The sequence below is a fragment of the Lemur catta genome, chromosome 3, assembly GCF_020740605.2.
Source record: "Lemur catta isolate mLemCat1 chromosome 3, mLemCat1.pri, whole genome shotgun sequence".
Lineage (NCBI taxonomy): Eukaryota > Metazoa > Chordata > Mammalia > Primates > Lemuridae > Lemur > Lemur catta.
The window spans coordinates 123,607,489-123,634,262 of record NC_059130.1 but is presented as its reverse complement, the minus strand read 5'-3'; the positions used below and the strand labels follow the sequence as shown (position 1 = coordinate 123,634,262).

Sequence of the window (26,774 nt, the reverse complement as noted above, 5' to 3'; positions counted from 1 at the left end):
GGAAATAAATTTTGGGGTAAGTCGTTACGCAGCAAGACCAGTTAGAACAAAGGTAAAGCCAGTAGGACATCATGAAGGATTGGCTAGGAGGTTGCAATAGGGAAGGAGTCCAGTGACATGACTCGAGGTTTGATTGCATCTTAGGGTGAGGTGATAGACATCCCAGTAGAAGTTTCAACTTGGCAGTTGCAGATAGCAGGTTATGATTCAGAGCTAGAGCTTCTTAACATCACAGGCCACCGTCAGAGAGTTAGTAGATGAACCCATGAGATGGGGAGGTCACTTAGAGAGAAGTCAAATGCCTGGGTCCTGAGCATAGATCCAACAGAAACGTGTAGCTATTTACCAAAAACAACACAAGAATGTTCACAGCAGCACTGTTTGTAACAGTCGCAAATTGGAGGCCACCCAATCGGCCGTCGACAGCAGGGTGAATAAGTGAATCGTCGTGTTTATACAGCGATGGAAGAACAGTCTATTGCTACACAGGCAAAGTGGATTGATCTCGCAGATGGGATGTTGTGTCTAAAAAGCCAGACAGGAAAGGGCACATACTTTATGGTTATCTTTATATAAAGTTAAAAAAGAAAACAGGCAAAGCGAATTGATCATTATAGAAACCAGAAGGGGGTAGGAGGTGGGGGTGGTAACGGCTGGAGCCCTCTGGGGTGCTGGTAATGTTTGTACAGGTGTGTTCGAGCCATAAAAATCCATCATGATGCGCAGCTCTGTGCTTTACTGCATGTTATAATTCCTTTTAAAAAGCTGCAAAAACTCTCCCATATTCTCTATGCAGGTGGCACATGTGTCATCTAAGGGTGGTTGTCAGGAACGAGGCTGGGCTGGGAGGCAGCGCTGTACTCTCAGTCTCTGAGCATTTCTTTAACCAGAACCTCCACTCTCCGGAACTCGGCTCCCTGTGTAACAGAGGTTTTTCTTTATTTCTTTGCTTGTCTGAATTTAATGTTAACGAGGTCCTAGACCCTATAAAGAAAGTGCATCTCCCTCACAGCAAGGCCTGTAATCTTCGGTATAGGGTCCTATAATACCACTGCTGATTAAAATTCATTCAACTGAGAATTAAATACAATTGCTGATGCATCACTGAATTTCACAAAACGTTTTTCATTTGTATCTGTGCCTTAAGACTGATCAAAAGGAGACATTCATTAAAAGATTCTTAATTAGTGTTTCAAGAAACATAATTGACTCATTGCAATTACTGCGTAACTTTACCCCATCATTTCAATCTCATACTTCACTGTGGTATCACGTGGGCAGCGTCCCATTGATGATGAGGACAGTGTCACACTGCCCAGGAGGAAGCGTGCCAGCCAGGTCACGCCTGAAGAGTGAACTGGCTTAAAAGGAGAGGACAGGGTGGGTTAGTGTCTGATGATTTACACACACTTGAAAATTCAGAGGGTGAAATGTGACCCTCTAATTGGTTTTATGGGGAAAACACTGGACACGCAGCCAAGACACCTGGGTCCCAGCCCTGGAAAGCACAGGTGTCACCTCCTGTTGGCAGCTGTCCCTGGCCATCCCTTCCAACCCCTCACTGAGGTTGGTGGGGTTGACGTGAGCTAAGGTTGCTGGGGCTTCCTGTCCACGTGGGCACGCTCTGCAGCAAGGAGGGCCCTGGGCACGGATGTCCCCTGTGCAGCCCACTGGTCCAGTCACTGGCCCGGACCCTCCCACTCACCCCCAAGTCCTGTTGCGCCACACTGAGTCCGTGCTCCTTTCTGGTACACAGCAGCTGGAAGCATGGGACCGCCTGGAACCAAATGCTCCTGTTGGTGCAGAAGAGCTGAGATGGTCAGAGAGACAAACGCACGTTCCCCGTACGCGTCATGGTGAGGCTGTGACTCTGGGAAGACAGATTTCAAATTCTCTCCTCCTCCAGCTCACGGAGACCGAGCTGCTGGGGTCCACACAGACTGGGTCAGACAGGGCTCCTTCCAAATAAGCTTAGTTGTCACATCGTTCTGCCACTGGAGGCTTTTGGGCTTCATGTGGGAACAAAATTTCTCAAATCGCTTTTAAGCATCAGTGTATTTGCCCTTGTTTGCTCCTTTGTTTTTGTTTTTGTTATTACTGTTGCTACTCAAGGATCTTCAAGAAGCCATGACTGGTAGATGGACCTGGACCGTAGCCTTTTAAACAAGTAGATGAATACAGAATACATGAAAAAGAAAGGAAGAAGGGAGGGAGGGAGGGAAGAGGGAAGGAGGCTGGTCCCTCTTTAGCCGAGGACATTGAGACCCGCAGAGGTCCCCCAGCTTGTCCAAGGACACAGTGAGCAGCAGCAGAGCTGAGCGAAGAGTCCAGGTCACCTGCCTGGGACCTAGACCTCCTTCCCCTGGGCCACACAGTGCAGATCCTTGGGACCTTTCTGGAGCGTGTGGACCTTGTCCAGATATAGCTGGCCAGGGCTGGGCAGGAGAGGACAGATCTGGCCGCGGTCACACAGTGTTCCAGCGTGTGGAGTGGATATTCCTGGGAATGCCAACATGGCACAGAGCTAAGCTCTTTTTATTTTATGAGGTGGACATTTATTTCAAAGTGTATTAGAAAAATGATATATAACTAGAGCACCAAACTGTGATGTCATGGCATTACTGCTTATCCAAAATATACGAGGGGCTCCTACAACTCACTAGCAAAAGAGCAAAAACCCAATTAAAACATAGGAAATGTGCCACAGAGACGTTTCTCCAGAGGAGACACACAAATGGCCAACAGGTGCATGAAAGTGTGCTCGGTATCACTGAGCATCGGAAAACACAAATCAAAACCACAGCGAGACGTCACTGCACACCCGGTGGGCTGTCTGTTACCCAAAGCACAAACAGTAACCAGTGTTGCCAGGGATGCGGAGGGAGGGAACCCTGTGCGCTGTTGGTGGGAATGAACGTTGATGCAGCCACTAGGGAAAACAGCATGGAGATTCCTCGAAAAGGAAAGATAGACCTACCATCTGATCCAGCCGTCCCACAACTGGGTGCAATTAAAATCAGTATGTCAAAGAGACACCTGCACTCACGTATTCACTGCAGCATTATTCACAGTAGCCAAGACAGGGGATCAACCTCAGGGTCCATCAGTGGATGAAGCATCGGTTAACGGCGGGGACATGTTCTGAGAAATGTGTTGTTAGGTGATTTCCTTGTTGTGCGAACGCCACTGAGTGAACCTGCATAAACCGAGGTGGTCTAGTCTACTACACTCCTAGGCTGCGTGGTATAGCGCCTAGTGCTCCTAGGCTACAAATCCGTACCGCATGCTATTGTACTTCATACGGCAGGCAATTGTAACACAATGACAAGTGCCTGTATATCTAAACATATGTAAACATAGAAAAGGTACAGTAAAAATACCATGTTATAATCTTATGGGACCACTGTCCCTTATGTGGTTCATTGCTGGCTGAAATGTTACGCAGTGCATGACTGTATACACATATACACACGCACACACACACACGCGCGCACACACACACACACACAGGGGAATACTACGAAGACTTTAGAAAGGACACCCTGCACTTTACAACATCATGGATGGAGCTGGAGGACATTGTGCTGAGTGAAATAAGACAGGCACACAGGGACAACACTAACTGACACGTTTATATAAGGAATCGAGGTAGTCATACTCTTAGAGGCAGAGAGTGGGATGGTGGTTGTGGGGGCCGGGGGGATGGGGAGGTGTTAGTCAAAGGGCACAAAATTTCAGTTGCACAAATTGAGCAAGTCCCAGAGATCTACTGCACAGCAAGGACAGAGCCTATAGTCAACAGGGCTGCAATGTGTACTTGAAAATGTGCCCAGAGGGTGGATCTCACGTTAAGCTTTCTTACCACAGGTAGCAATAGTAACAATAAATAAAGAAGTGTGAGGACACTTTTGGAGGTGATAGAAGGGTTGGTGCATACACAGTGGTGTTGGCTTCATGGGCATGTACGTCAGTCAACAACCCAGAGCCTGAAAACCAATCACGGCCACGAACACACAAACCAGGAGTTGACAAATTCTCCCTGGAGAGGGCTCCAGGAAGCCCTTAGCTCTCAGGTGACCACCCTGTCCTCCACCCAATCCTAATCCTACCCTGACTCTCCCTGAGCACTAGTCATAGACTCTTAAAGCAAAGATCCTTAAAATGTCCATCTCTTTGTGGTCATCAGTACCAGCGCCTGGCAGGGACTCCACACAGGCTGTAGGGACATGGCAGGCACCACTCCTGGGGCTTCAGGCTTTGCTTTTTCCCGACTAACTCGGGGGCAGGCAGATGATGCCGCTCAGGGGACATGGGCAGGGGCAGGCAGGGGAATGTGTGACCGATGGCCAGGACTCCTCCCAGACTGACGATGTGCCCACCCTGGGCTTTCTGCTGTAAGATAAAACAGAAAGCACAGATAAGATGTGTTTACACTGATAGCACGATGCCTCTGGAACATTCAGCGGTTTGCACACTGCCTTTCTCCTTAGCACAAAAGACTCCTTTCTCTGTTTCAAAGTCACCTGCACTCCGGCAGTTCAGAGCCGTATCTGGAGAGCGTAGATAACGCGCCGTGTTGCTGGGCCGCCCACGTGGAGCACGCACTGCCTAAATATGCGGGAAGAGATTATGATAGTTCCGACAATACTTCTAAGAGGCTTATGTCTTAGTTTCACCTTTCACCAAACATCTGTTATGAGGATTTAGATAAGATGTCTCCAGAAAGATGACACAGCCCCATACCACCATCTCCCTCTTCCTCCTCCGCCTGGGAAGAGAGAAACAATTTCAGGGCAAGGGATTCGAACTGGTTTTGAGCATTAAAAATCTCAACCCAACATAAAAGAGTTTGACCACGTGACAAATAGTTGCCCCACAACAATGGCTAGAGCTCTCAGGACATACCCAGGTAAGGACGACCTTGGCCACAGCCCATCTAAGCAGAGCTGGAAGAACGTAGGTCAGACTTGGGAGTGAACTACGGGGCCACCCCTGGGAGACGGCACCCCGCAACTCCACAGCCTTGGCCGTAACCGCAGGACCCTTCAATTGCAGGTGACACGCTTCCCCGTGCTGGGCTTGCTGGGGGAGATGCTTTGGCCAACGGCACGTGAGGAGTCGGTCTGCGATCTGAATCTGGAACACACTGGACTGGTTGGCCCTGGCATTCTCTCAGCCCCACGCTGCCTACATTCCCGAGAAGGGGGCGGGAATGTTTGGAGACCAGTCCAGCCACGGTGCCCCAGCCAAGCCTAGCACAGAGCGGAGCTCCAGCCGAGAGAGCAAGCCCAGCCCACCCAGACCCACGGTATCAGTCAGGGTTCTCCAGAGAAACAGAACCAACAGGACACGCTTTGAACATAGATATCTATGATGAGCGATCGTCTCGTACGATTGTGGATCTAAGAAGTCCCATCATCAGTCACATGCAAGCTGGACACTCAGGAAAGCCCGTGTGCAAATCCCAGCCCCAGTGTGGGGCCCACAGGCCAGGAGAGCTGACGGTGCACATCCCCATCTGGCAGCAGGGGACAGGTGCCCGGCTATCCGCAGCCAGGCAGAGCAGGCTCTCCCTTCCTCACTTTCTGTTCCACCCAGGGCCTCAGTGGATCGCGGGAGGCCCCGCCACACTGCAGAGAGCAATGTGCTTTCCAAAGGCCACCAATTTATATGCGAATCTCTTCAAGAAACACCCTCACCCACACACCCACTATCTGGGCATCTGTGGCCAGGTCCAGCTGATACGTAAAATTAACAGTCACACCCACCGAGTCCCACAGGGGCCAGTGCCATACCTGGGAGCAGCTGGGTGTCCCTGAGCTCTCATGGCTGCTGCACGCAGGCGAGCACTCACCGCCAGCATTCATCCGATAATCAATGCACGGCAGGAGTGGTCCTAAGTGCCACGATCGCTCTACCTAATTTAATGTTCACATCAACTTGGGTCAGATGCATTTGGCTCTTAATCCTTTTACAAATGAGGACATGAAGGCATAGAGAATTTAAATCACTTGTCCAATATCACATGGCCAGTAAGTGGTGAAGGTGAGAATTTGGATCAAAGAAATGCACTACAGAATTTGCTGCCTACTCTACATGAGGTACCATTATGCCACTGTTACTGTTACCGCTGGTAACTTAATACTATTACTGATGTTTTTACTATGCTATTACTAATGCTATTACTATGTTGCTAATACTACTACTATGCTATTACTAATACTATTACTATACTATTAGAAACACTACTACCATTACTATTAAGATATTTTGATATCATAAATTTTTTCTAAGCAAAGGAATTACTCTCTCTCACCTATGTAGTACAAATTGTACGTGGACAAGCTGAGGTTTACTTTCCCTCTAAGTTCTGTCTATTCAGCTGGTCTATAAAGTTCTAAATGGCATCTCCAGGATCTCACACAAGGGCTGAGTAAGGCACTTGATAAATGACTTTGGCGTGATTGGATGTCTATACCCAGAAGGTGGGATTAAGGCACGCCCTGTGCAGGTTTACAAAGTAAAGTCGAGGTTCTAGGTGAGGGGTGGGACGGAGGGGAGGCCTGAGAGACGTTAGGGTGAGTGGCTCCAGGGGGCGCTCCCTCCCAGGGGTAGACCCTGCACTTGCACGGCCCCCAGAGCAAGTGCGGCCTCATCCCAGCCCCGCACACAGAGTCCACACTCAGCTGTGCCTGTGAAAACAGGGGACAGCGCTCAGCAGTGCAGCCCTGTCTGATTCGGGGACGCCTCTGTGACTTGCCTGCTGCTGGAAGGAGCTTGCATTCCCGACCATCTGAAGACAGCAGGTACCGACTGAGAATAAAATGGAGCCCATGGTTCCTGGTTGCTGCAGGCCCACGGGTGGAAGATCCAGCACAGGTAACCGGGAGGTGACTGCTCCTAAGTATTGCCCCAGGCTCCAAGGTCCAGCTTTCCATAGTAGTCACCTTCCCTTTGCTGCAAACGTCCTTCTCTACGTCCTGTACAAGGGACAAACATACCCAGCTAAGCAGAGGTGGACCTCTTCAACCTTTAAACCTGCCACCAGGGAGCTTAGCCCTGTTTATAAGGTGATTCAGTGATTCAAAATTATGCTTGTCTTGAGGCGGAAGGGAAAGATTGCTTTCTATTCCACAACGCTGCACAGCCGGGCAGAGTGCTGCTGTTGTTATTGTTTAATGAGAAGAAAAAGGAAAGAATCACATATAGACAGTAAAACTGATGACTTATCAGAGAAGATGCACAAATCCAAGTGGAAAAGCATAGCGCTATTTGGCTGGGTTAGGAGCTGAGAGAACATTGTGCTGAGTGGCTCGTTTCATAATCAGTTGATGTCCTTTGTCTCTGGTCTAAATTGCATGTGATAAAGAAACGCAACCCAATGTTCTGTACCTGCCACCAGAGACCAAGATGCGTGAGCCCAGAGGCCCCCAGGGACGGCCCGGCGTTTCCGGAGCATTCACGAAGGACAGCCTCGGCCATGTGCTTTGGGGGCAGGAGTGACGCTGCCTGTGAGCTAGGACAACTGTCTCTGAAAGGAGAACAGTCTGGGCCATCAACGGGGGTCCGCGGGGCAGAGCGATGTGTGACCCCAACAGCCCACCACAGCAGGCACCGTGCTCTTCTCCTCCTCTTTCCGTAGTGACTTCGAGGTCCCTCTTCTCTCCCTTCAGCTGTAGGGACCCCCTGGAGGTGGGAGTTCGCTTCTTGCTCAAGGAAGATTCTAAACCCCACTCTGGAACCTGAGTTTTCCACCGTCTATGTGATAGCAAAGCCCACCAAACTGCGTGGCATAGAAATAGCTTTTAGTTTTACTTCTAACGACCCAGAAAGCCCTTAGGATAGATTGCTGCCAAGGAAGGGGTCCTGGGTCGGGTGCGCAGTGTGACGGCACCTGCTTAGAAATGGCAGGTGAGCACGGCGGGCAGAGCGGCCTCACTGGTCTGTCCTGGGCGGAGGAGGGGGGGTGATTATGGAGGTTTTTTTTTTTCCTTTTTTTTTTAACTTCCTAAGAGACTTTAATATTTTTTTTCACAATTAGCTGATAGTACTTTTATAGTCCAAAAACGTTATGCAGTCCTGCAGACTGTACTGAAAGGAAGGACAACAGCTCACCACGGTCCTGGCGGTGGATGGTTCAGGGGAGAACCCTGGGGGTGGGGAGAGGGGGAGCCCTCGGCGGACGTCTCCCCGGGAGGCCTGGACTGCAGCCCAGATTACAGCCAGCTTGGAATCTTGCCGAGTTCACTTTCACTGCGTGTTTTCAAAGAGAAAAATATTCTAATTAACTAATTAATTACTTTTTTAATTGCAAGTCTTTTATGTGGCTGTGTTTGAGGAATAAAGTGGTTTCTAAGAGGAGCTGCTGGACAAGGGGCAACTTGGGGAAGAATGATTTAAAAACGGGGAGTGAACTGGGCTTGCACTTTGAAGGACTAAGAGGAAAACAAATGAGGACCCCTTCCGTGAGGAGGAGCGGGAGCCCCAGCAGGTCTGCGCCCCAGTGAGTGAGAGACCAGACCCTTCTCCCCGCTCCTGCCCCTCAGGCCCCCCAACTGCGCCGGCAAGCCGAGGCCTGTCTGATTTGCAGAAAGACTTCTCTGAGCCTGGAAAACAGGACACTCGCAAAGGGAAGGGCTGGGAGAGCAGGCAGGGCGGGGCTCTCCTGCTCCAGAAGTGAGCTGGACACGGAGCCCTTCCCGAGTCACGCGAATTGCTCACAGCTGACCTAGGCAGACCCGCGGGAGATGTCTTGGGAAACCGCGCACCGCAGCAAAAACAGAAGAGCACAGAGAGGAAGGAGAAACGGGAGGGAATTTAACATGAGTCGTGGTCCATTCTGTGCTTCTATAACAGAATCCCCGAGGCTGAGTGGTTTACAAAGAACAGCGATGTGTTTCCTACAGTCCTAGAGGGTGAGAAGTCCGAGGTCCGGGGGCCCACACCTGGCGAGCACCTCCTTGCCCACCTCTCACCACTGCTGCCTTGGGGACTGATTTTCCAACCCGTGAACTTTGGGGGACACGTTCAAACCACAGCAGTGCCATTCTGGGGATCCCCATAGAGCTCTGCAAAGGGCCTGTCAGTTACGAGGAGCAGCTTCTCCCTTTTGGGGGGCAATGAGCTGCCTTTTCTTTGTTAACCCTGTGGGTAAGAAATCCTATTTCAGAGCCTGCTTTTTGTCCCTCAGCCGAGCTCACTCTTCCATATGAGATCACCGGTGCTGGTTAATGACTTCTCTGTCAGTTTGACACTTAACTCCAAAAAACTGCCCCCTCTGGTCCTTAGCATGTTTTGGGGCTGAAAGTGGAGACAGCCTCATGCCTGCCCTGTTTGTACCCGCTGCAAGGGCACTGCCTCACCCATGGCCCCCAGGGACGGGCAGCCGACTGGGCAGATGTCGAGCACTTGGCCATCATCGCTGTGTGGGTGAGCTGTGACTGTGAGCTGTGACGCGTGACGAGGCACGGAGGGACGAGCTGGACTGGCCGCACTGCTCACCCAGCTCTGGGTGCAGGAACCAGGAGGACCGAGCCGGTCCCTGGCTGGGACTGATGTCTCGATGCATCGAGAGGTTCCAAGAGCGGGGTCGTGGCAGGTCGGCCACGGCCATCCCAAGCGCGTGCGCACTGTGCGGATGAGGAAGCAGATGTCACGCACGGGGTGGAGAAGGACAGGCCAGAGAGACGCACGGAGAGTCCGTGAGCGAGAAACGGCACAGTCAGCGGTTGCTGCCCGGAGCCCAGAGGACAAGCCCTTCCAGACTCACACACCTGTTCATTAAAAATGAACGAAAAAATTAAACCCTACAAAGAGGAAGTAAGGAGCATGTAGCCATGTGGGGAGTTAATGTGATAAAACAGAAGCAGTTTTGCTGGGGGGTGAAGCGGCCTCTCCAAGCCGGGGCCCAGCGGGCTGTGCTGCTCCCCACCAGCTCCTCTTCCACGGTTAATCAGCCGGGCCCGCTCGTCTCCGCGCCGTCCAGGGGATCAGGGAGCAGCAGGAGCATAATTACCACCCCACACTGGCGGGAGGCCGGGAAACATTCCCCGACGGGGCACAGAGCCGGAGGGTGAGTGGGTCGGAGGCTCCAGGTCAGCGGGGTGCAGAGCGGACCCCAGAGAGGCCAAGCGCCTGCCGAGGAGGGCCCCGCGGTGCGTGCGGCTCACTGCTCTGCTCCCGGCGATCCCAGACCCGGATCTTCCGCTCGCTGTTTGCTCTCTTGCCGCTTCCCGGCTTCCCCAGCGTGTGCAGGAGGAGCTGCTCTCCGCGGGCCGGCCATTTGGGGTCCTGCTGTCGCTGAAGTGGCTTTGTGGCTGTTGACATTGGGAACAATGTGCTTCCTCACCCCAGTCGGTGAGGGTGGCTTCCGTGTGAGAGCGTGAGCCACCCCCACCATCACCAAAGCTGCGGTTCCTCCCGTGACACGTTCCACACTGTTCCTTCTCCACCCGCGCCCTCCTCCTGGTCGACAAGCTCCAGCCAGTTCCCGCCCCCACTCGCCCGTTCCCCTCGGGCCACCCTCCGCCACTTGGCCGCGCGCTGCCCGGGCCAGGCCGGCTGCTCTGCGCTCCGCGAATGTCAAACCCTCCTTTCCCACCGGGAAGCCTTTGTGCAAGCCACTCCGGCCACCTGGTGCCCCTTCCTTTGTCCCAGGCCTTCTCCATCCTCTAAGAACCAGCTTAAAACTACCTCTTCTCTGTGCCGCCGCCCCGGGACAATGCCACATCCCTCCACGACCCCCTGGCGGGGCACACCTCATTCTTCCCTGTGCTTCAAAGGCAGGTGAGGGGACGTGGAAAGGACATGGGCTTTGAAGGCCAAATCTTTGCCTGAGCCGTGGATGTGCCAAATACGGGCCAGACTCAAGATGGCAATGGCAGTTAACCCGCAAGCACCACCCATCCTCTGCCGGGCACTGTCCCCATCGGTCCTCACAACGCTCCCGCAAGGGAGGGACCATCCTTAGGCCCATTTTGAAGATGAGGAAACTGAGGCACAGAGTGGCGCAGAGCCTTGCCGAGGCCACGCAGTGCCACGTGAGAGGACTTCACGCCGGCGAGCCGTCCCGCCCTGGCACCGCCACGCCACCTTCCCTGGTGGAAGCAGACCCAGGTGCTCTGAGTAAAAGTGTCTCTGTGTGTGAAGTGGAAAAGCAAAGCCCACCAGGTCATTCACTCGTTCACTCCAGAAATGCGTGTGGGACACCGTGTGGCGCTGGGGACAGAGCAGCCCCAGCCCAGCAGTGCCAGTGGGAATGTGGCTGTGGGCTGGAGGCGTGAGGCTTGTGGTCCTTAGGACGGCCCGGGCACCTCTCCCCTCCCGAGGGCGGGGACCCCTCCAGCCGGCTCTCAGGCCCCTCAAGGTGACCACCGCAGGCGCCCAGGAGGGCTCTGCTACAGGCGCACTTGGAGGGACCGTCTTCCGAGTCTATTCAATAAAATGGCTAAAGCCTGGGTCACCCCTTCAGGTAGCTTGCTGCGACCACCACATGATCGAGGACACTTTGCAGCAGACAAGGGCAAGCACCACATGAGAGGAGAAGCCGCCAGCCTGATTCAGACCCAGCGCAGAAAACAGCTCTTAGGCAGCGATGCCAGAACCACCTTGTGACAAAAAACGACCGTCCCAGAAAAGTCTCTCTCTTCCTAGGCTCTGGGTGAGGGGCTCTCCAAGGCTTGGCACACCGGTGACAAACCTCTCCGCAAAGAGAGCTCAAGAGGAATCTTCTGGGCTCGGCAGGCCAAGAGGCAAATTCACGGTTATCATCATGTGTGTGCTCATATAATAGGAGAGAAAACAAATCCCACACATTTTCATTGTTGTAATAATCGAGTCCTTTTTTTGGTAATACAAATCTATGGATAACAAGAATGAAATTTTCATTTCTAGAATAATGCTTTGCTTCATGGGGATCAAAGTCGACGTTCCCTTTCATCACACCCACTGCTGTCGTTCATGCGGAAGGGCCGTCGTCCTCAGCTCAAGCACAAGGAGAAACGAAGCGGCCGCCGGGTTTGGCCTCCAGGCTGCTGTCTGAGCTTCCCGCGGCTGCTGGACACATGGCCACAGGCTGAACGGCTCACAACAACACACGTTTATTACTATCTTCCACTTCTGGGGGTCAGAAATCCAAAATGGGTCTCGCTGGGCTATAAAATCAAGGTGTCAGCGGGGCTGAGTTCCATCTGAAGCTCTATGAGAATCCATTTCCAGAACTTTTCAGCTTCCAGAGGCCACCTGCATCCCTCGGCTCAGGGAAGGCCCCCAGAAATCACGTCACTGCGATCCCTGCTTTCATCATCCTATCTCTTGCTCCGAGTCACCTCTTTCCCGAGTAACGACATGCATGTCGTTAATTGGGCCCAGCCGGGTAAGCCAGGACCATGTCCCCGTCTCAAGATCCTGCACACAGTCACACCTGCAGAGTCTGTTTCACCAGGTAAGGGGACACTTTCTCAGGCTCCGGGGTTCAGGACGTAGACATCTTTGGGAAGGCCATCACTCTGCCTGCCGCGCTGCCATCTGCCTTCCCTGTTTTTGCTCCCTGATGCTCCTCTAAATGCCACGTAGAAGATGAGTCATAGTCATTTTACAAACGAGAAACCTGAGGCTCTAAATTATATGTCCCAGATCTCAGAGCTGGTCAAACGGAGACCCGGGCGAGGTATCAATTCTCAGCCCCCACCAACACATCGCTGTCTCCATCATCATTTAGTCTACATGGTAAGTTCTTGAAGGGCAGGGAACCCCCCCCCCCAACACACACCCAGCTAGCAATGCCCGGCAGAGCACCTGCTGAACAGGAAATTTCTGGTACAAATTCTCAAAGTCAATCAATTCAGTGATCATCTAATTAGCCCAAGGTGTAGAGAATTAAATGGAAAGCTTAACTGCAGAGTGAGGATTCATGCTAATGTCTGGATGTGAACATATGCAAACTGCGGGGACCACATTGATTCTGTGAAGACCCCATTAACAAAGCCGCTAAACCCCCCTAGTGCCAGGGCTGCCTGACCCGGGTAGGGGCACCTCCCTGTGCTGGGTGTCATGTGACCGAGGGGCCTGTGCAAACCATCCAAGCCCAGCGGCCACTCTGCTGCTTGGTACTCATCGTCTACTTGACATTTTTCTCTTTCTTTTTCAACTCTGGGAGCAGGAGCATGGGTGTCTCCCCAAACCAGGACGCAAGGGCCAGGCGAACGGGAGCCTCGTCTGTCCTGCTCTCAGCTGCGGCTGCAGCTCCTAGAACAGTGCCCGGCACCTAGCGGACGCTCAGCGAGTATTTGTTGAAAGAATGAGTGAACCAAGTGAATAGAATAAAGCCTCTTCTTCACAACTAATGTCGACTATAGATCTAGAAACTCCCCCGTGGGCCTGATGCAGTACAACCCCCCCGGGACAGGTAATACTTTTGCAGGGTGCTCAGTCTCACCTGTGTGGAAGTTCTGAGCATTCCCAAAGCACGTGAGGAGGCATGGAAGGCGGGAGGGAGGCGAGGGCCTGGGGGTGGAGGCCGCCAAGGGGGAAACCACACAATGTCGCTGAGGACTGGCCTTTGGTCAACTCTTTGCTCCCTAATCCTGGAAGGAACTCTGTCCTGGCGACCGCAGCGCCAGCCCAGGAAGATCATCCTAGGTAAGGAGCAACCACTCCCCAGCTGCACACCAGGTAAGAGGACAGGGCAGGGGTTCCGCCGTGCTCCAAGGAAGGAAGGGAAAACCATTTGCAGGAAACCAGCTAAACAGCACAGGGCTCATGGCACGTGATGCAGATTACCGGCATGGATTTATTTAATCTGCACAGTCTCCTTTGCGGTGACTATTATCAATGTCCCCATTCCACATGTGAGGAAACAAAGAAGTTAAAAAAAAACTTGACGAAGGTTAAAATACCTGCAAGAATTTTATTTTTTTGGCTCCCAGTGCAGTGCTCAGCTCTGTGGGGTGCAAGGGGTGGAGATGTGGAGACTCTCCCCCTCTCCCCGGTCCAGAAGCTCACTGTCCACTGCTGTGTCCCAGCCATCTAGGTGCCACCTGTGTGCTTTCCGTGATGTGTTTCTACCACCTGAACTGTCGTTTACTGAACGTGTTTAATTCGCTCACTATTCTTTTAAAAGGAATTTGGGCACCATTCCCATATATGGGAAACTGTCATCTCTCAGCATAAATCAAAACCATAAAGATTAACACAATAAATAAAAATGACCAAATTTTAAAAACGCTTCTCTACGAAGCCCTGACATTCATCTCAGTGCATTTGACCACTTTTAGAAATCACAGGTCTACTTGAAAGCAATTTCTAACATGTAAATAACAAAAAAGTTAAAATAACAATTCCAACAGCTATTAATTCTATGCACCAAACAAGGTTTAGACATATAAAATATAAACCCAAATCACTCTGTACCTTCACTGAGAATAGGTGGAAAGTGTCCTTTCTGTCCCCATACTCTGGGATTGGGGGTAAATTTTAATGCTGGGCCCCATCTGGAAAGTAAGTTGGCTTCAATGTCTTCACTCCCAGACACGATAGTATGAGCAAAAACATTAACTACACACAGCAAATATTTTTGAGCACAACACTAATTACTTACAACTTGTACTTAAGGTGCAGAAAGTGCCCATTTTCTCACTCAATGACCCATTTTACGTGCTGTCGTGGGCCGTGGGTGCCCCACACCGGTGCCTGTGAGTGCGCAGGTGAACACAGAGCTGGTCCAGTCCACGTCCGCACATCTCTGCCATACTTTAAAAGCCCATAAAAGTCATGCCAAATGGCCTGAAAGAAAAATCTCTGATTCTCCTCCTGATGAGGACATAAATCCAACACCTGCCCCGATGGCTGCTGCCATTTGTCCTGATTTCCAACAATGATTTGAGAAGTCAAAACGTCCCTCTTCCATTTATTTTCCACGTTCACCACACTTCAGGTAAGGTTAGCGCCTCTTGTGACGATCCTGAGGTGCACCTGAAGGTGGGGCTCTGGATTCAAACCCCAGTAGCAGGAAGATGTGATGGAACATCAGGACGTATGGACACCAAGAGTATTATTAACTAAAAAGCTACGGTGCAGAAACTTGTGCTTAGTGGTCAAGGGTTATATGCCCATGACTTATCCATAAGGAGATTCTTTGCACACATTTCTTCCAGTGCTGTGTCAAAATGTACCAGCTAAGACTACAAAACGACTGAGAGTCTGGAATAGCAGTAAGGACACTGGATCACGCATTGAAATCTCTAACGCTGGTGCTGTGTTTTCAAATCCAACTGGATAAAGTAATCTCCCTCTGAGCATGTATCACTCCCTGAGTTCCCAAAATCTCCTAATAGTTGCAATTTCCCAGCTGCCATCCCGCTGACACGAGCGTGAGGTAGTCACACTGGACGCCGTGGTCTGATGCCAATTCCAGGCTGTCATCTTAATCAGGAAAGTGCCGATAACCTGTCCTCCCATTACATTATCTGCTTAAGCTTCCTCTAGGCATCACTGATTTCTGTGAAATATTGTCCCCTGCCTTGCCCAGAGATGGCTTTCTGCCATCTGAATCAAGTGGGAGTTGAATTTCAGCACCCCCTGCATAGTGCTGGCACAGACGATGTCTGCTCATCTCCAACCACCTGGGTGAAAAGTGAAGATGTCACAGCGCAGGTCACATGTCTCTGGGATGGTGAGGAAGCACCTGACCCACAGAGGGAGGTTTTCACTTGTGAATGAAGCATCTGACAGAGGCTTAACAATGAGGAGCCAGACAGGATCAGACTGTACTCATTGATACAAACATTTCTTAGTGCCGTCAATGCCACCAGCTACCTACAAGGAGCAGAATATAAAATTAAGGGAGCAGTAAGTATTATTATTAGGTTAATAGTTGCTTTGATTGGGAGCTATGTGTCTACTACACACTTTGCATGTATCACGGAATTCTCAAAATAACTCCAAACAGTTTTACCGTTACTATCCTCATTTTATTGGTGAGGAAACTGAGGCACAGAAAAATCAAGTGACCTGCCCAAGGTCATAAATGGTGAGTGGCAGAACTGAAATGAGGACCCAGGCAGCCTGACCGTCAGAGCCCACACTCACTGCAGACCAACCCCCAATGAGTAAGGCAAAGTCCCATCTTCAAGCCGCTCACCTCCTAAAGGTCAGGGGGAGACAGATATGAGGACATTGATAAAAGCCACTATAATGAGACTCTCGCTCTGGTGGATAAAATAAGAGATAAGGTTTAGCTCCCTGTTGAAACAACCACAAAGTAGACAAAAGGTGTAACACACTGGTTTCCAAGACCCTGTACATCAAGCAGTGAAGGACTCTGGTCCTAAAGAGACAGGAGACAACAAGGTGTGCACTGTGACTGTCCCAGCTCTCTGTGTGGTGCAGAGCCCAGCAGAGTCCTGAGCTAAGAGTCCAGGGAGCCCAAATGGGCATCACTTGAAAGACAGCAGCACGGCCAGAGCCGCCCAGAGAGCCCCGGGATTTGAAGAGGCCCCTCGAATATTCCCTGAGTATTAATCAGCTCACAAGTGTGAGGAAACTACCAGAGGCCAGGGGTTAAAACAACTGTGCAAGGTCAGAGCTAACTGTGCTCGGTGCTCACAGAGCCAGGAATAGTGCCCTTACCACCGGCCAGGAAACCTTCAGAATTCATGGGCCATTTGTACTCAGGGAGGTTTTGTCCCCATAGTGAGAAATAATTAGCCCTAGTCTGAGCACTGCTCTGGTCCCACCAAACAAATCTTAACAATAAGATCCTAAACAGCCAGACTGTTTCCAAGGAACTTAATTGTGTCCCAGAACAAAGCTCAATAATATTTGTAGAAATACAAAAGTAACAAGCAACTGAAAACTCTGAGGCCCACAATATCTTACATCCAATCAAAGCAAACGAAAAGGAAAATACACACATAATGAGGATAAAATCCATCCAAATCACACCAGAACTAACACAAATGCTCAAATTGGCAGATGTGGACATTTAAAATGTAATACTATATTTGTGGGGTGGGGCAGGGGAAATTATTTGACAAAGCAGTGGCTGAAAACTTTCCAAACTTAATAAAAGCTGTAAATCCACAGATCCAAGAAGCTCAAAAAACATCAAATACATGAAACTGAACCTACACCAAGGCATATAATAATCAAATTGCTCAGTAATAGTGATAAAGAGAAAACCTTAAAAGCAGCCAGAGGAAAAGAATATATTTTGTACAGAGAAAAGATACAGATGACTACAGATTTCTTATTGGAAACAATACAAGTGGGAAGGAAGTGGAGCAACATCTTTAAAGTAATGAAACAAACCAAAAAAATACTGTCAACCTTGAATTTCATACTTTGCAAAAATGTCTTCCATGAATGAAATCAAAATAAAGGTCTTCTCAGACATATAACAGCTGAAAGAATCCCTCACCAGCAAATCTGCACTTATAAGGAATACAAGAAACGTTTAAGGCAAACATTCATTTCTTTCAGGCAAAAGGAAAACGATTCCAGATGAAAATCTAATTTTATATAAAGAAATCAATAGTGCAGGAAATGATAATTATACAAGTAAATATACAGTTTTTTCTTATTATTCAAATATTTTATAATATAAGTGATGGTTCAAAACAATAACACCAATATATTGGAGGTTTATAACATATGTAAAAGTGAAGTGCTGGACTATAGTTGCATAAGGGCCAGGAGGGGAGAAATGGAAGTATACTATTGTAAGGCTTTTATAATATTAATATATGAAGCTATATGGGTAGTTTTATACTATATTTTATACTATTAATATATGGAATATTATAATATTGCCCGTAAGCAGACTGTTATCAGTTAAAGATGTGTATTATAAAGCCCAAAGTAAGCATTAAAATAACAAAATGAAAAATTAAAGCTAATAATCCAATGATGTAAATTAAAAGGAACAATAAGAAATATTACATTAAACCATGAAAAGGCCAATAAGGTAGAAAAAAAGGAACAAAGAACAGATAGCACAAATAGCAAAATGATAGCTTAAAACCTAATCATAGAAACAATCACATAAATTGTAAATGGTCTAAATGCACCCAATTAAAAGGTAAAGATTGTTAGATTGGATAAAAAAGCAAGATCCAACTATATTCTGCCTACAGGAAATACACTTTAATATAAAAACAAAACAGGTTAAGAGATTGATGGAGATATATATAGATAGATTGACCGATCTTGGATCTATATGTATAGAGATATATATATCATGCTAACACTAATGAACATAAAGCAGAGTGGTTGTAGTAATATCAGACAAGGTCAATTTCAGAGTAAAGAATATTATCAAAGATAAGGAGGGTCATTTCATAATGATAGAGACATTAATTCATCAAGAGGACATAACAATTCTAAATGTGTATATGCCTAATAACAGAGCTTCAAAATACATGAAGCAAAAACCAATATTAATAGAATTGCAAGAAAAACACAAATCTACATTTATAATCAGAGATGGCATACCCCACTATCAATAACTGACAGAAATACTAGGTAAAAAACAGTAAGGATGTAGAAGATTTGAGCAGCACTACCAAGCAACCTGACCTAGTTAATATTTCTATAATACCCCACCCGAAACAACAGAAACACATTCTTTCCAAGTGCACAAGGAACATGTGTCAAGATAATGTTCTGGGCCATGAAACTGGTCTTAGTAAGTTTAAAAGGATTCAAGTCACACAAAGTCTGTTCTCTGAACTTACCAAATGCTTGCAAACTAATAATGCATTCCTAAATGACACGTTGATCAAGAAAGAAATAAAAAAGAGGAAATAGAAAGTGTTTTGAATTGAAGAAGCATATCAAAATTTTAAAATTCTGTTAAAATAGTACTTAAGGGGAAATTTACAGCACAAAACCCCTACATTAGAAAAGAAGAAAGGTCTCAAATCCCAGGTCCTACCTTTCACCAGCTTAAGAAATGAACGGAGGGTGGTGTCTGCAACTGAGATCAAGAACACAGGAAGAGGAGGAGGTTTACAGATGAGACACACTGGGTGACCCGTGGGACATCAGGTGGTTATAAGAATTTGATGGTATATGATTCTCAAACTAGGGGGCAACTGCAGGTGGGATATATAGATTTAGAATCATCAGGATATTGGAGGCAGCTGAGTCACAGAGCAAATGAGATCACCCAGGCTGAGTATTGAGTATGAGAAGAGTATTTAGCCAAAGACGTCAGCCCAGGAGCAACCAGCATCTGAGAGATGGAAGGAAAACAAAGAGACAATGAATTGAACAAAAAAGGAAGGATGCATAGAAAGAGGGTAAAGTGGTGGAGAAGAGAGTTTCGGGAACGAGGGAGAGACCCATGGAGTCAAATGCAGCAGAAAGATCCACTGACAGAGAGATCACAAGATCTATTTCATCTGGCTTTGGGAAGCTCTTTCCGACTTTCTTAACGATGTTTCCATAGAGTGCTGAGAAGCAGGAGCCAGACCCAGCAGGTACTGGGGGGCAGGAGGTTGACACTGTTATTGCAGCATTCTTTTGGGGAAGTTTGGATAAATGGGGTTGTGGGGAGAAAATATGTGATCTCGAGTATGAGAAGTGAGCAATAAAAGCTTTTCAAACTGGAAAACACTTGAGCATGTTTATAGGAACAGTATTGAGAGTCCCCAGAGAGGCAGAGGATAGAGAGGGGGTGGGGAGTGAAGATGAGAAATGACTCAGGACAAATGCTGCAAGTGAAGACCCCGGGGGGACTGGAGGACTTCACCCAGGAAGAGCCACATGCTGTCCTTGGAGGATGGGAAGATACAGATGGTGTGGGGATTGCAGACTGGGGGGAAATTCCCAACGCTTTCCCCTTAAATGCATCTTGTCACTAAGCTGTGGATGGGAAACTTCAACACTAAATTATAAAATGTGCCCTCTCAGAGGAAACTGACTATACAGAAAAAAATCCTTGGCTGTGACCTTGGGCAATTTTATATGTATAAAATGTCTCTTGCTAATATTTTTATGTTTGGCTTAGAGGGCCTAAAATGTTGTAAGCCGACCACAAAGAGCTTATAAACTTAGAAGAAATTGGTAGTTTTGCTAATAATCAAAAGAATAGACATAAAACCAATGGTAAGATACTCTTCTGTTTTCAAATTGACCAAGATTCAATAAGGATAACTTATAGTGCAACAGTTAGGATCTGGCCGTGGAGTCAGACAGCTTGGGTTTGTTTTTCTTTAATTTCGGAATATTATGGGGATACAACCATTTTGGTTACAAGTAATGCCTTTGCCTTGCCCAAGCCAGGGCTACAGGCATGCTCTTCCCCCATACAGGGTGCTCGTCTTCATTAGTTGTGAGTTTACCCCCCACCCCCCCACCTGACCGGCACCCAGTGAATATTACTACCATGTGAGCACCTTAGTGTTGACCAGTTAGTACCAATATGACGGCGAGTACATGTGATGCTTGTTTTTCCATTCCTGTGATACCTCACTTTGAAGGATGGGCTCAAACTCTATCCAGGATAATATGAGAGGTGCTAGTTCACCATTGTTTTTTGTGGCTGAGTAGTATTCCATGGTATACATATACCACATTTTATTAATCCACTCTTATTTTGATGGGCACTGGGTTGTTTCCACATCTTTGCAATTGTGAATTGTGAATTGTGCTGCTATAAACATTTGAGTGCAGATGTCTTTATTATAGAATGTTTTTTTTCTTTTGGGTAGATGCCTAGTAGTGGGATTGTTGGATCAAATGGTACTTCTATTTTTAGCTCTTTGAGGTATCTCCAAATTACTTTCCACAGGAAGGAGAATATTAGTACCTACCTCATCCAGGGCTGAGACGACACAACAACGGTCTTGGGACGGTGCCCAGCACAGGTAAACACGGAACAAAAGCTACCTGCGCTTATTCAGACACTGGCGCGTTAAAAATTGACACAAACTTTGTGAAAAGCAATTTGACAATACACGTTAAGAGGTTATAGAAATTCTTACACAGGTATCTATCTTGAGGAAGTAATGAAAAACAATTATTGAGCACAGAAATCATGTCTGTCTTCTCTGCTATTTCTCCAGCAGTTATCACAGACTCAAGCTCACAGGAAATAAACAATGACTATTTGTGGACTGCATAAACAAAGATTTATGTAGAAAGATGTCTATGGTAGGATTATTGATGAATGACTTCACAAATTATAGCGATCCATATGATGGAATATTATGCAACCATGGAAATGACATTTTGGAGAATATTTAGTAAAAGTGGAGAGTATTCACAGTAAAACGTTAGGAAAGAAAAAACAACTGGGATGCAGAACTGTAGGTGCCATGTATCTTCCACATTTTGTCATCCATATTTTTGTACCTGCAGAGTGAAGGAGAGAGAAATAGCCACTGGATTTAACTCCAAGGGGTTGGCTACTGGTAATTTCTTTTTGTTCATTATATGTGTCTGTGTTTCCATACTTTCTACAATGAGTATAACTTGCTTTTATAATCAGAGGAGGGATGCTATTTACACATGTATCGGGAACAGCTCATCATGAATAGTTGAAAAAAATTAGTAATCTGCAGTCAATAAAGAGGCCCTTCAGAATTGGGCAACAATAGCCCAAGAGCGAGAATGTTTAATTCCTTAGGTTTTAAAAAATGAATGCAAAGTTCCAGTACGTGCACGAATGTGGTGTGAGAAAATAGCAACAAAACACATTGCGGAGCATCATCAAAAACACGGAGCCCATTGGTTAATGTAAAAACATGCAAGGTTTTATTCCTAAGAATTGCTCCCTTGAATCATTTATCCTACACCGACCTTCTTGTATGAATTGGAAAGCTTTGCAACCTCATTTTAATTTCTAATGTGCCTGGTGCTTATCCTTGGTTATTTTTTCTGTTTAAAATCCATTAGAATAGATGGAGAAATAGGCTTATATTTTATATACCTAGTTCAATGTTATTTTTGTGCATTTATAACTGGCCTCTGGAGTTTAGTCCGCCCTTAACGATTTAGCTGTGCAAGATGTTACACCAATTTATTAGAAGGAAGATGGGGAACAGGTCCTGCGTATTAAATGTGAAGATTTTGCTACAATGTGCTCAGCGGTCGAGAAGAAGGGCCTCTTTTACTTTGCGTCGGATGATGCTCTGAGAAAGAATTTTCACTGGTTGGCCTGTCGGATCATTAATTCCCAAGCCAGACTCAGTCCTGCAAAATCTTGGGGTAGCTTGTGACTGACAACTAATTTTCACAGTTTTCTTTTTGAGCACTGTGATGGCATTGGCGCTGCCACACAAAGCTCTCTGGGGCACAGGAGCAAGTCTCTCCCATTTCCAAACTGGCACAGTACCCGTGACGTCCCAAAGCCTTGGATTCAGGGGAGCCCTCCCCAGAGAAGTCCGGTGCATTCAGGGGCTGCTGTCTCTTCAGTCAGCGATTCCTTGCATGTGAAGAGAGAGCCCAGAGAACATGCTCCTTTTTAGAAACTCAAGAAAGGGTGCTCAAACAGACACTAAGGTCCCCCGGTCTCCCTCCCCCAGGCTCCTCCCCACCACACACTTCAAAACTCTGGTGCAAATTAGAGGCTGCTCGTGAAAAACTGGTCAGGGAGGGTGTCGTGGATGCTGGTGGCAACATTTCCCATCCGCTGTTTGTAGCTCCTTTGGGAGATTCCTTCCTGCTCTCTGGGACCCCAGAGTGGCTGGCAATCACAGACCCCTATCACCTCCCTCCACACCATAGAAATAGCCCCAGAGTCTAGGCTGAACAATGAGAATATTTCACTCCTTTGGCAACAGAGATTGGGTCAAGGATGGCCCCATGGTATCAGTAGGGCCAGAGATTCCCAGATTATTGAGACCTTGGAGAGAGCTGTCCTCCTCCACCAGGGTGGGGGCTAGAGAAATGCCAGAGGTGGAGAGCTCGGGTTCCAGTGGTAGGTCTGCCATGTCCTGGAGTATGACCCAAGGACGCTGGTCCTCCATCCCCTCGCCTGTGAAATGAGCTGATGATCATACTCTTCCATCCCAGGAGGGTGCCGAGGATGGGATGCTACAGGGTGGGCACCCACCAAGCCTGAGCTCGTAACAGCGTCTTCATTATCTTGCCTACTACGTGCAGAGAGCTGCCAGGGAATCAGGCCAAAGATAAGCAGAGCTGAGGGATGAAAGGGAGATAAGTCACGCACAAGGTTGGCTTCCCTGGATCCGGCAGCCCTTGAAGTCCATGTACCACAGCAACACCCGAGAACATGAGTCAAAACTACTCCCTTGGCTCAAGCCAGTGAGAGTTAGGTGTTCACCACTTGCACCGAGTTCTGATCACTACAAAATAATACAGTGAAAACCAAAAAGGCTTTTGTTTCAAGTTATTGAACTGCTTTTACCTCCTTGAAAGAAGATCCTCTTTGAAAAATTTCTGGGAGGAAAATGTGAGGGTTGAATTTCCTTTCAGATTCAAGCCCCAAAACTCACAACACTGGGAGTCGACTGAAAGTTATGGGGCTGGTCATCTGGTGATTTTTCTCTCTTTCCGGAATATATTGTCCTTTTAACAGCAAGTGCGATTTGTATTTGCTGCAAGTAGAATTTTCTATTACTCCTTTGACATACAGATCACTCATTGCTTTTTATTACGCTCTGGATTTAGAAAGAAATATGCCCCTGACAGCAACTTTATTTGAATTCTTCTGCTTAGGTTAATAGCAAATAAAAGCCAAGACCACCGTCCAGATCCAAACCAACAAAACTGAGCCTGTTCTTAGGGAAGCAGCTATTTAAGAGGCTGATTTCTCTCACCCGGCTGTGCTTGCAGTCACTGTGGCTGGGTTTTGCTCACCTTCCGGAAAGCGTCTGCTTCGGTCGTGAGCGGGAGCAGTGCCCGGCCAGTAGAGGTACCCTCTCCTTTATCTGGTTTTAGACTAGACACGTTCCTTGAGCCAGGTACTTTGTCTACGTCACTTTAGCTAATGCTTATCACACATTGGAGACCAGGGATACAGCCTCATTTAACAGATAAGCAAACACACACCTGAGGCTCCGAACGTCAAAGTCACCCAAGGTGAACAGCAAAGAGGCAGCTGCAAGGTCCAGACCCAGGCCGGTCTGAGCTGGCAGGTGCCTCTCGCCTCCACCACTGTTAGTCAGGGACACGGGGGTCCCTGGACAGGTGTGTTTCACGTGTGGAGGAGGAGGAGAAAAGGGGGTTATTTGCAAAGAATGTTCTCCTCGTCCTCCTCCTCCTCCTCCTCTTTCCTGAACTAAAGTGAGACTTCCACCACCCCCTGCCGCCTACAGGGATCAGCCCCACATGGTCAAAGGTTTGCTGGGTGTTTGCTACACCCTTAAGGAGGGGGACAGAGACAAAACCCACAGATGAGCCCCGCCCTCCCGTGGCCCAGACTCACTGTCTGTCCTCCGTGGTCCTCTGGGAGAAACCAGCAATGCCCTGCAGCAGCCCATAATAACGTGGCTCTAGTGGAGGCATGAAAGGTTACCAGCAGCTCTGTAACTCTCAGTCTGAGCCCTTCTTCCAACCTGGCAGTGCTCCGAGTCCTGAGCCATCCCCTGAGGCCTGCAGGTGGCCACGCCGGGACTTTCTTAGACCCAAATAGGAGACTTGGCACTAAAGGCAAATGCTTTGTGTTACTCTCCCTGGAAACGGAAAGACCCCGACCACATCTAGCACACGCTCCAGTGGCCAAAAGACCAAGCGCGGTAGCCAGAGATGGTGCCAGGGCTCCAACCTGGAGTACAGGAAATACAACTTTAGAAAACACTGGGGATTGTCCAGAGTCAGCCAAGCCTCAGGGCTGAGGTTTGGTCTCCTCAGGGCTGGCCTCCCAGCCGACACCAGCTGCACATTCGGGGGGTTCACAAACTACCCGCAGGTCCAATAATTCTATAGACGGACTCAGAGAACTCACTGGAAGCCGTTATGCTCATTGTTACGGTTTATTACAGGGAAAGAAGACAAATTTCATTCTGCCAAAGGGGGACGTGCACAGAGCAGAGTCTGGGCGGCCCCTCAGTGTGAGCCCCCTGCTGTTGTCTCCCCTGGAGTCAGTGGCGCTGCTCTGCTGACGGGCGTGTGACGACACAGGTGAGGGTGGCCAACCACGGCTGCTCACCCGAGCACCAGTGTCCAGAGTTCTTACCGGGGCTCGTGGCGTACTCGTGATTGATGGATTGACTGACTGATTGCCCGCACGGCTGACCTCAGTCCCTAGTGACCACCCAAATCACATGCCTGGGCTTTCTGACACAGCCAGCCCCACCCTATGATCCGGTGTGGCCAGCTGCCGTGCCGAACACACACCCTCCTGCCGTGCATGACACACATCATGTCCCAGTGGCTGAGGGCAGAGGCCAGACCTGTCCCTGGGTGGGAAACCCTTGACTGCACGGGCACCCAGAGGAGGGAAGGCCGACTGGCACTTGGTGGCGTGGCAAGGCTGCAGCTGGCAGGGTCTTGAGTGTGTGGGATGGGGGGTCCATCTAAGACAGGTTGTATTAGGGTCCAAGCACGCATCAGCGACGGTGGCCGCTCAGACTCGGGGATGGAGACAATCCAAGGGCAGTGGTGGGAAGGGCAAGAGGGAAGGGCAACATACAAGAGGACAATGTGGAAAAAATTACAAGAATCAGAATCTCGGATTGGATGGGGTCAGTCGGCACAGAAATGAGTCATTGTTATGCCAGAGCGGTTAATTGCAGCCTCCTCTCCCACACGTGAACTCCCCAGCGGCCGAGGGCCGAGCCCGCCACGATCTGCCCACCCTCCCCTGCAATCAGAGATAATGCACCCTAAACACAGTGCTGCACAGACCAGCTAATTATAATGCAGCCGCTTGCCCTTAGTTTATTCCATGCATTTCTCTGCTTGTTGAGTTGAGAATTGTAACCCTATTATTAATTCATTAGGAAACATAATTTCATGCAAAATAATGTGTTTACCCTCTTCTATTAGGTTAAGGTGGTGTGATTATTAGAGCTGTATCAGGCAATGAGATACTCGCTCCCCAGGGGGCTGAAGGAGCCGCTTAATTTCTCTTCCATCAGATACATGGAGCCGAGGAGAGTTGGCTGCAGTTCTGGTCCTTTGGCTCAACTTCTCTGAGCGTGTAAGCGGGATGCCTGGTGGAAACTATTAAATGAGGGGAAGATGCTTGAGGAAATATTGTTCAATCGTATTTTTATCTGGTCGGTAGGAGATGATCTTCACATCTGGGCTTGGTGTTGCCTGAAAGGGTTCCTTTACATCCCATAAGCTCTTAGGGAAAGAAGAGGTGGCGCATTTTCCATTTTATAAAATCTCGGTAAAAAATGAGATTTCGTTTCAGATGGGGGGGGTCACTGGTAAGTAACCAGGCTGTCGGCGGACGGCAAGGACAGGGCCCGGGAGGAGCCGACTGTGCCGTTCCCGGCCTCCGACCAGCTGGCCCCAGGTCCTCCCGGGAAAGAACCTCGCCAAAGTCCCCTCTGACACCTTCTAGAGGCCTCCCTGGCATTATCCCGAGCCCAAAATGCCGTGAGAAAACTCTGGGACTCTCAGGACCTCCTTTACTCGGACGCCTCTTTGCCGGGCCTGGCTGGATATTATGCTTCCAGGACTGGAATGACAGCCGCGGATTTGAAGGCAGTGAGAGGAAGGGCTTTTTAATTTTTGCCACATTTCTTCTTAAAAAAAACTAGCACTAGATATTTAAAATTTTTGATTCCTGGAGTTGGGCAGAAGGTCCCTTCTTCCACAAAGGGGAAGACAAATGGGTACGGAAAAATAGCAGAGAT

The 26,774-nt window shown here is 48.6% G+C and overlaps 1 long non-coding RNA gene across 2 annotated transcripts; it reads left to right on the top strand.

The window, feature by feature from the left end:
• The first annotated feature begins 10,856 nt into the window (after positions 1-10,856).
• LOC123634562 lies at positions 10,857-20,834 on the top strand. 2 transcript variants are annotated; one of them, XR_006733957.1, is made up of 3 exons: positions 10,857-12,442; positions 12,634-13,405; positions 20,792-20,834. It is a non-coding gene; the product is annotated as an uncharacterized LOC123634562 (long non-coding RNA). The 2 variants fall into 2 exon arrangements; XR_006733958.1 differs by having other exon boundaries at positions 10,857-12,726; positions 13,160-13,405.
• Positions 20,835-26,774: the final 5,940 nt, after the last annotated feature.